Raw genomic sequence first — 9,018 nt, forward strand, 5'->3', positions numbered from 1 at the left:
AAGCCAATCTTAAAATGACCCCCTAAAACTGTGATTTGGAAATCCTAAACAAACCTGGACCGAGGTTGCCCAGGACTGGCCACCCCGACGGGGGCGGAAGAATGAGAAAAAAATGAGATAGACTCTGACTAAGGCGCAGGACCCTACTACTCGGTCACTGCATTGTAAGTGCACAAAATTATCTGTCAGCCTGGAAAAGCGGGAGAAAAACACTACCTGTCCATATTTCACAGCGAAAATTGAAAAACATACCACCTGGTCCACAAGCCAAGAGATAGGCCATCTATGCGAAAAGCAAATGGGATACTGACATGTTGTACGCTAAACAGGACGGGGATCCGTGGGGACATTGTCCTCCCCCCCGTAACCATTTAGGTAAACCCGGAAACCTCCCGCACTAGCGGCACAGAATGCAAATGTGACGTTTGGAAGGAAGGCACTAGGGAACAAGTTTGGGCGTTGCTATCGGTGTGTTCTGGTCATAATTCTGTCAGTTCCATACTTCTGTTTAAATTCTTGTCAAGAATTCCATAAATTTCACACTCTCTGGTAAGTGTCTTTTTTAAGGTTTTCTTAAAAATTCATTTCTTTTCTAAATGGGCTTGATCATAGGGCGTGGTGGAGTTGATTTTAGACCGCTAAGACCGGCCCCAAACCTACCTGCCCTGCAGTGTAATCCAACGTTGCAGGGCAGATATCCAACCCAGCTTTTGGTGCGTAAACTAGTGGTTTAAATTCATCATTCTCGGTGAGGTTCATAATTCTGGTAATTCTTGTACCCAGTCAAAAAGTACGTTTATCCATAAAAAAACATACATGAAAGTGCACCATAAATGTCATATCTAATCAAATAACCGACACAAAAACTGTATAAACATGGATTCTGATTTTGAATATGCAGAAGAAGCACTTTAATTTCAGGAACTAGAGTGGGTGAAACTAGTGACTACGTGATGAAGGCAATTATCCAGAGCGCGAAACGCACGGCATGCGATAAATCTCAGTAAGCATGCGTTGTGGACCACTGTAGGAGGATGAACCTCCAAGCGGATTTGAGTGACAAAGAAAACCCCTGAAGGTTTGATTCTTTATTTTTATGAGGGAGTTTTACGTCGAGGGGGAACGTACGTGCCCCTCCGCTACACAGTCCTTAATCAAGATCACTCAGATAAATGTTATGTTGTATCACGTAGCTTTACTAATTAATGCGTCGGAGTAGTAGATCAGCTGTGATTTTCACACCGCTGGCTTTGAAATCCGTTTGGACACGCACTGCCACGTAGAACGTTCATCCGCAAACTTCATGGTAGTTCCCCGAACCTAAACTCCATCTTAAACATCATAATACCCCCAATAACCAATGCTCTAATGTTAGTCACTAGTCTCCCGTGCGGGACTTTATCAAAGGCTTTCTGAGAAGTCTAGATACACCATACTAGGGTACCTTCAGGCCAGTTGAATAATTGGCCTATATTTAAAGGGATTTTTAAATATGAAGCCCCCTAGTGTCGAAAGGGTATCACGGGTAATGAATGAGAAGGGCATGGATGTATAAAATGTAATGGGGGTGAGGGGCTCGTAAGAGACGGTTGACAGATTGATGGCGCGACGGCACGACTTTTCATATGAAGACATGACTAAGCTGAATTGAAGATAATGTATTTGATTTAAAAGTGCGCCTTTCAAAAGGATCATTGGATACCAATCAACCATTTTGAGCAGGTAATTAAGGTGGGAAACATGTAAGGGCAAAACCATAAATAGTAGAGACATGACTAGTAGCCAAGTAAAGACATTGAATCAATACCATAGAACAACCCCCTTCTGAGGCAATTATGCACAGATGGAAAAGGGAGGGGCGTGTGGCTAAGGATAGGCAGAGAGTGAAATCTAACCTTCACAATTAAGTATAGAACATTTTTTTTATTAAATCAATTTTTACAGGATACCAAGTTGGATGATCAGCCATGATCATATTGAATGGCGGTGCAGGCTCGAAGGGCTGAATGGCCTACTCCTGCACCTATTTTTTCTATGTTTCTAATCTTTATTGTATACATAACTAATATATTAAAGGCCTGTTATTTTATTACATTATTATTGTATATATACAAAAATACTAAAAGGCATATATATATTAATAAATAATATAAAATATGTAAATTCTAAAAAATAACACATGAATTTGAAAATGACAAAGCCAAAACACATCTTGATGAAACAATAAATACTCTGAATGAACAGTACATGCGTTGTTTCTTTAGGAAGAACAAGCCCCGCGCCTTGCTCCCAAAACGCGATTCTTCTCATCGTTCTTGTTATTATTGTTAACATACAAATAATATACAAAAAGGCATAATATATATGAATAAAAAATGAAATATGGGGATCTTATAGAAACTTACAAATCTTAAGCGGTGGACCAGGCTAGATGCAGAAGATTGTTTACGTGATGTGGGGAAGGCCAGAACAGGGGTCCATTTTAAGGATCGGGGAAGTTTTTAGGACCATGATGAGACAAAAAAATGCACACAGAGGAGTGGTGAATCTGTGGAATTCTCTGCCACAGACAGAAGTGTAAACCACGCAGCAATAAGATGTCCTGAATACAATCAGCCAGGCTTTTTCCACAGCAGCTACGACTAATTGCAAGGAATAAGCACATTCACAACATATTCATCTCGAGCCAAAAGTAATCATGCAGTTCAGCCATAGAAACATAAAGAGATTTTGTTTCAGACCCTCTTGGGTTTAGCAGAACTTGAACAAGGAAGTGACATTAAACCCTGTTTTTGTATTCTAGCCCTCATGAAATAAATACTGAGCAATGCAATTCCCTTCATTTCTACTGATTCAACTTGCAAGTTAACTCTCTGGAATCCCTGCAACCAGCATTCCCAGAGTGCCTTTGCACCTCCGATTTCTGGATTCTCCTCCCCATTAATTAAAAATAGTCTAAGCCGTTTAGTCTGCCGACACAAAAATGCCATGACTCCACCGCTTTTGCTACACAATACTAACCTCTTGCACGTACTCTGCGCCACTCTCAGCACCATGTCCCACTCCTTCTGCAGAGTCCCAGCGACTCCTCCTTTTTCAGTGCTCCGTCCCCCCCCAGAATGTTTGATTCCCATACTGTAAATGTTTGTTTTACAACTTGTGAATTGAGCGACCAGTGCATTTCGTCGTTGGGTTGTATGACCAGAAAAACATCAAGGAGGCCTTGGGACGATCACCTGTGATACGATGTGGCCTTGGTGGTATACTGTGTGTTGGTCTTGTGACCACCTGCACAGACTAACAAACGTCAGTCGAGCAGGGATCAGCCACAAAGTAATCAATCTCACAGCCAGGACGTCCTCCATCCCCATATTGACCCACAACTACTGAAGCTTCATAGCATCACCGTAAAGCCCTCAAGTCAAATGCTACTGATTTTGAAATCTTACCTGGTTTGGATTTTCGGCAGCTTAAATCCCTGCACGGGAAGCCTCCCACTGGCCAGCTTGCGAGCCACCACAACCTCCTTTACCTCTCCCCAAAGTCTTAACTTTCCTATAAAACAAAATGAGTACTTTATAAGGAGGCATAATTAGTCAATGTGAAGGTTTTCAAATGCAGTAAGAGTCAAAATTAAACACATTCATTATGAATACCAGGTACTAGCAGATTACTGTCATATGATTTTTAATACGTCCTTAACAGAAACAAAAAAAGGTTTTTCAGGAGACTTGATGCTCATAATATAAGTGTTCAGATCAAGATAAACTTATCATTGGTAAATGTGTCAACACGAGCCTATAAATTTAAATGAATTTACTAACAAGTGGAATTCAGGAATGTTGCTAAACAATTTGAGGCGACCTCATTTGAGGCCAACCTGCCCAAATAACCATGGTAAAGCAATACCCAACATGTTTCCAAATCATTTGCAGATACTATCGCGACATTAAAGAAACATTTAGACAGGCACATGACATACGTAGGCAGGTAGCACATTTTATTTAGTGCGGGCATGTTGGGCCAAAGGGAGTTTCCATACTGTACGACCATAGAAACATAGATAGAAACATAGAAATTAGGTGCAGGAGTAGGCCATTCGGCCCTTCGAGCCTGCACCGCCATTTAATATGATTATGGCTGATCATCCAACTCAGTATCCCGTACCTGCCTTCTCTCCATACCCTCTGATCCCCTTGGCCACAAGGGCCACATCTAACTCCCTCTTAAATATAGCCAATGAACTGGCCTCAACTACCCTCTGTGGCAGAGAGTTCCAGAGATTCACCACTCTCTGTGTGAAAAAAAAAAAGTTCTCTCCTCATCTCGGTTTTAAAGGATTTTCCCCTATCCTAAGCTGTGACCCCTTGTCCTGGACTTCCCCAACATCGGGAACAATCCATGACCACATTGACCTCAGTGATCAGTGCTATTCAATCCTTTCCAAATGCCGAAGGTTCCAATTGAACATTAACGGTCAGATGCACTTTTCCTGCAAGTTGTAAGCAGAACTATACAACCTCCCATAAAAATTAAATTTCAGGTAAACCGACCTAGATGGGGTCCCCATTCATAACCCTGATGGTTTTTAAACAGGTTCTCTCTCAAATTTCAAAAGTGCCAAATCCCACAAAAAAGTTGGTTCTACATTCATTAGACGAGAAATGAATCAAATTAAGAACAGGGAGGAGATGTCCGGAGAGTGGTAGCACCAAAATCCTTCTCCACTTAAGGAATCACAAGAAGGCACTCCCATTACTACAGGAAGTCTGCAGACAACCCTTACCAAGGCAACCGTCACTGCTCTTCAAAAGGCTCTGCTGGCCCTCGGTCCCCTCCGGGATGATGCCAACCCACAAAATTAAACCCACCAAAAGTAACATTGACTACTGGAAAAAGGTAAATAGATTCAAATACCTTAGAAATGTTGTTTCAATGCAGATTCCATTATAGCTTTAACTAAATTAAGTGAATCATGTGGTGCCCTATGTGGGATTCTAGAATCCTAAATAACGACCCACTTTAGCAATACGCTTACTCTCTGACCTCAAGATAATCTATCCAACGGGTCACCTGAAGAAATGCATACCAACCTGTGGCTGTAGGGGAGAGGTCGACGCAAACTGGCTTGCAGATCAAAACTTTTAATGGCTCCCCATGTAACACTCGTGCAGACTTGAATGGAAACCGGTTGAAGGGCAAGCCTTGAAGCACAAAAAATGTTAAATGGAACACTGCAACATAATCTTTCAAGTTTTTACTGGTTTTTAGGGATTAAAATTCTGCAGACAGAAATTCACTTAAGAGCCCTAGTATCTGTAATAGTTTATTCCCCAATCTGCTGCAGCTGAATATCCTCCCCCTCCAGTCTACCCTCTCCACTGAAATTACTGTCGCAAGGTAAAGGTCGAGAGTCCCTCGCTGCTGCCATATCACCTTGTGCGCATCAGGACACAAAAGACCATAACCACTCCTCTTCCAGCCCCGGCCAGGGAATAACTACTCAACTATTCCCAAATTATTTTATTTAAATGATAAAAAACGAACCCTGCCCCCCCCTCCCACCCACCAGCCTTCCCCCACTTTGGATCAACTGCTTCCATTCCACAAACACAAGACTACCACTTCCCCTCCTGAAGTAAAGAAGTTTTTTCCCCCGCCCTCATGTTACCCCCTAAAACTTTCAAGTCCCCCCCCTTAATTCTCCATATGGTCATGTTCCCCCTTGGGTTTGTTTTGAATCTTTCCCCTACTCTCAGTGGGAAAAAGCTTTTTCCACGTCAACCTCTGTCCCCCATCTATCCCTCTCATCCATTTTAAAGACCTCTATCAAGTCCCCCCCCCCCCCTTTAACCTTCCTGGCTGACCTTCCAAAGAATAAAGCCCCTAACTTGGTTCAACCTTTCTTTCTCCTCTGTAAACTTAGTTGCCCTGAAACCCAGGCCCAACATTCTAGTAAATCTCCTCTCTGTACTCTCCCTCTATTTTGTTGACATCCTTCCCTATAATTAGGCGACCAAAATTTGTACCACCATACCTTCCCCCCCCAATTTGGCCTTCACCAATGGCCCCTTGTACAAATTTTTTTTAACATTACTGATCCCCAAACTTTTCCTATACTCAATGCTCTGATTTTATAAAGGCCAGCACGACCAAACGCTTTTTCCCTTTACCACCCCTATCTCTACATGAGATGATTCCACTCCAACTTTCAGGGGAAACTGTTGGCACAGCAGTACATTCCCAAGATCCCTCTGTTTCACCACCTACATTTTCTTCAATTCCCTACCATTTACCATGTACGTCCTATTTTGATTTGTCCTGCCAAGATGTAGCACCTCACACTTATCAGCATTAAACTCCCATCTGCCCATCTTTCAAGCCCACTCTCTTTTCCAACTGGCCATAAAATTCTCTCTGTAAGACCTTTGAAACAAAATCTACTTTCATTAACCACACAACCCCACCCTATCTTTAAGTATCATCTGCATAACTTTTTTACTAATCCAATTTTTTAGCCACACCATCATCCAGATTCAAATTGATGTACATGAAAACAAACAACAGTGGACCCTAACACACCAGATCCCCTGTTGGGGACAACCCCCACTTCCTCTACTATTGGCCCTCCCTCCAACCTGACAAACCACAACACCATTACCCATCTGGCATCTCCCCATTCAAACAATCGGTTGTCCCTCCCCATTTCAGCCCCCACGGTTTGTCTGAGACCCAACATTTTTTTTAAACCTTTTGACCTCTCCACCATTAAGTAACCTTGTCAACCCCAATTTTGACACCCTTCCCCTTTAACCAACCTCCAATGAGGACAACCATTGAGGAACCTGTCCCCCCCCATAGGCCTGGCTGAAAGTCCATATACATCAACATCCACTGCCTAGTCCTAATTTTGTTTTTCTCCCCTCAAAAAACAATTTCCACCCCTGAGTCCAAACACCCCTTTCAAGAAAAAATTATCCCCCCCCCCCCAACTTGGGCACCGTTTTTCAAAGACACACGAACTCCCTTCTTTCCCAGGCACAGAGCGTTCCCCATGTTTTGACCTGTCTTTTATGTTTCCTTATCTCACATTATTCAATATGTTTAACCCTTGGTGCATGTATATCGCAAATAAAAAAATGAAACTGTTCAATAAATTCCCCCCCCAGTTTTTAATTCTGCCCCCACTGTGGTCCACTCTGACGTCCCCCAAAACTACCGTTCCCCCTAATAATTTTGACTATAAGTGTTTAGGTTGAGGTTATACCTTTATAGACCCCTTTTTTTTAAACAATCCAAAACCACAACCCCAATAATTTGCTCGCATTAAAACGGGTTCATACGATACAACCTTCAGCATTCAACACTATGACCCCATTGAAAACTGATTTTCAAACGGCCCTGTCCCCTTAATTGGCCGCATTTGACCACTACCTTTTTTTCAACCCTCGATGGTAGACGAATTCCCCCCCTAGACCCCAGATTTTCACCCCCTGGTGAGGTACCCTAAGCTACACCTAGCTCACCTTGTCAACCCCACCCCACCTGAACCCCACCCCCCCCGCGCCCACCCCCCGACCCCTCCTCCCCCTCGGGGCCATGTGTGCCTGGAAAATCTCCTCTACGCCCCTCTTCACCTATGACTACTCCACAACTTTTTACTTTTACTAACCACTCTTCAATTATGTTGGTCATGTTACCTCTTGCCCGCTGGCCTTATAATTTCAACTCAGATTCCTTTTTTTCCTTCCCCCCCGAGGGAGGTACAGCTTAACCTTAGCAGCACCCATGGGTTTTGATGCTTACAACCTAAGGCAATTAACTCCAAGAAGACCAAAGTATCTCTTGTAGACTCCTGAAGTCCAGGTGAAGGCACGAAGACCCCATCAACATAACGGGAGCCAAGTCCAGACTAAAGGTGGACACCCCACAGATTCTTTTTTTGGCCCTTCTGCACGTAGTTTATCCCACAACAGGTTATGTAAAACGAATCGTCTAACATAAACCCGATGACCTTCGGATGGAACACAAAACCTCTGCTCCTACAAGAATAGGCGCATCCCCTCAAATATCTGCTTTTTAGGCATAGCGAATAAGTCAGGTATTCTGTTTTTCTCAGCATATCCTTTTTTACACGCTCCTTTTTACCTTCCTTGCCCAAGACCCTTACCCCTGCCATCATAGTATGATCCCTTAATTTGTTTTTTTTTTATTTTTTCGAATTTTGTATTATCCTTAATGGCATTCCCCCTTTTTGTTTTCCAAAAGGCATTGCCACGAGGTTGCAATTTAAATTCCCCCCAACCAACTCCAACGGTGCCAGCTCCCCATGAGTCATTTGCCTTAGCAATTTTTGGAGGGCGTTAAGAACCAGGACTGACCTTCACCCCAAAACATTTTTCTTTTCCCTCCTAACACCCAAAGGGGGAACAGGTCTCTCAAATTTCCCTTGAAAAAACCCAATGGGGTTGTCGAGGAACAGCTTCGTAAAAAAAAATTTTTTATAATCCACGATCGTTTCCTTTTGACTGCCAAATGTAACCCCACCCCCCCGACGACCCTGTAAAATTTTTTTCCAATCTCCCTATCCCACAGCCTTCTTCATAGCCATAAATGCAAACACTGTTTCCCGCCATTAATTGTACACTTCCCCAATAAAGCCCTGTTGTCCCCAATCAGATCTTCCTCCTCAAAGTTTTTGGTAGACTCATCCCCCCCTTTGTTCCGAAGCCAATGTCACCAAATCCCCCCTTGAATAAAATGGTCCTTTTTTTTTTTTCACCATCTTCCTCACAATAGGTTATATTGAAAAGGGACCGTCAAAGTTTCCCCAAATCCTAAAGGTCCCTTTAACCCTGGGTTTTTTTTGTTCCACATTCCCCAGGAAACATAACCTTCCCATGTACAACCTTTAAACCCCCATTCTCCTCAAGTGAGTTTTTCTTCCAATCAAAAAATCTCAACCCTAGGTCCAGTTCTGTCCCATCTCCATAATTTATATTGAAACTAATGGTATTG

Source organism: Leucoraja erinacea, unplaced genomic scaffold, assembly GCF_028641065.1.
Source record: "Leucoraja erinacea ecotype New England unplaced genomic scaffold, Leri_hhj_1 Leri_1093S, whole genome shotgun sequence".
Lineage (NCBI taxonomy): Eukaryota > Metazoa > Chordata > Chondrichthyes > Rajiformes > Rajidae > Leucoraja > Leucoraja erinaceus.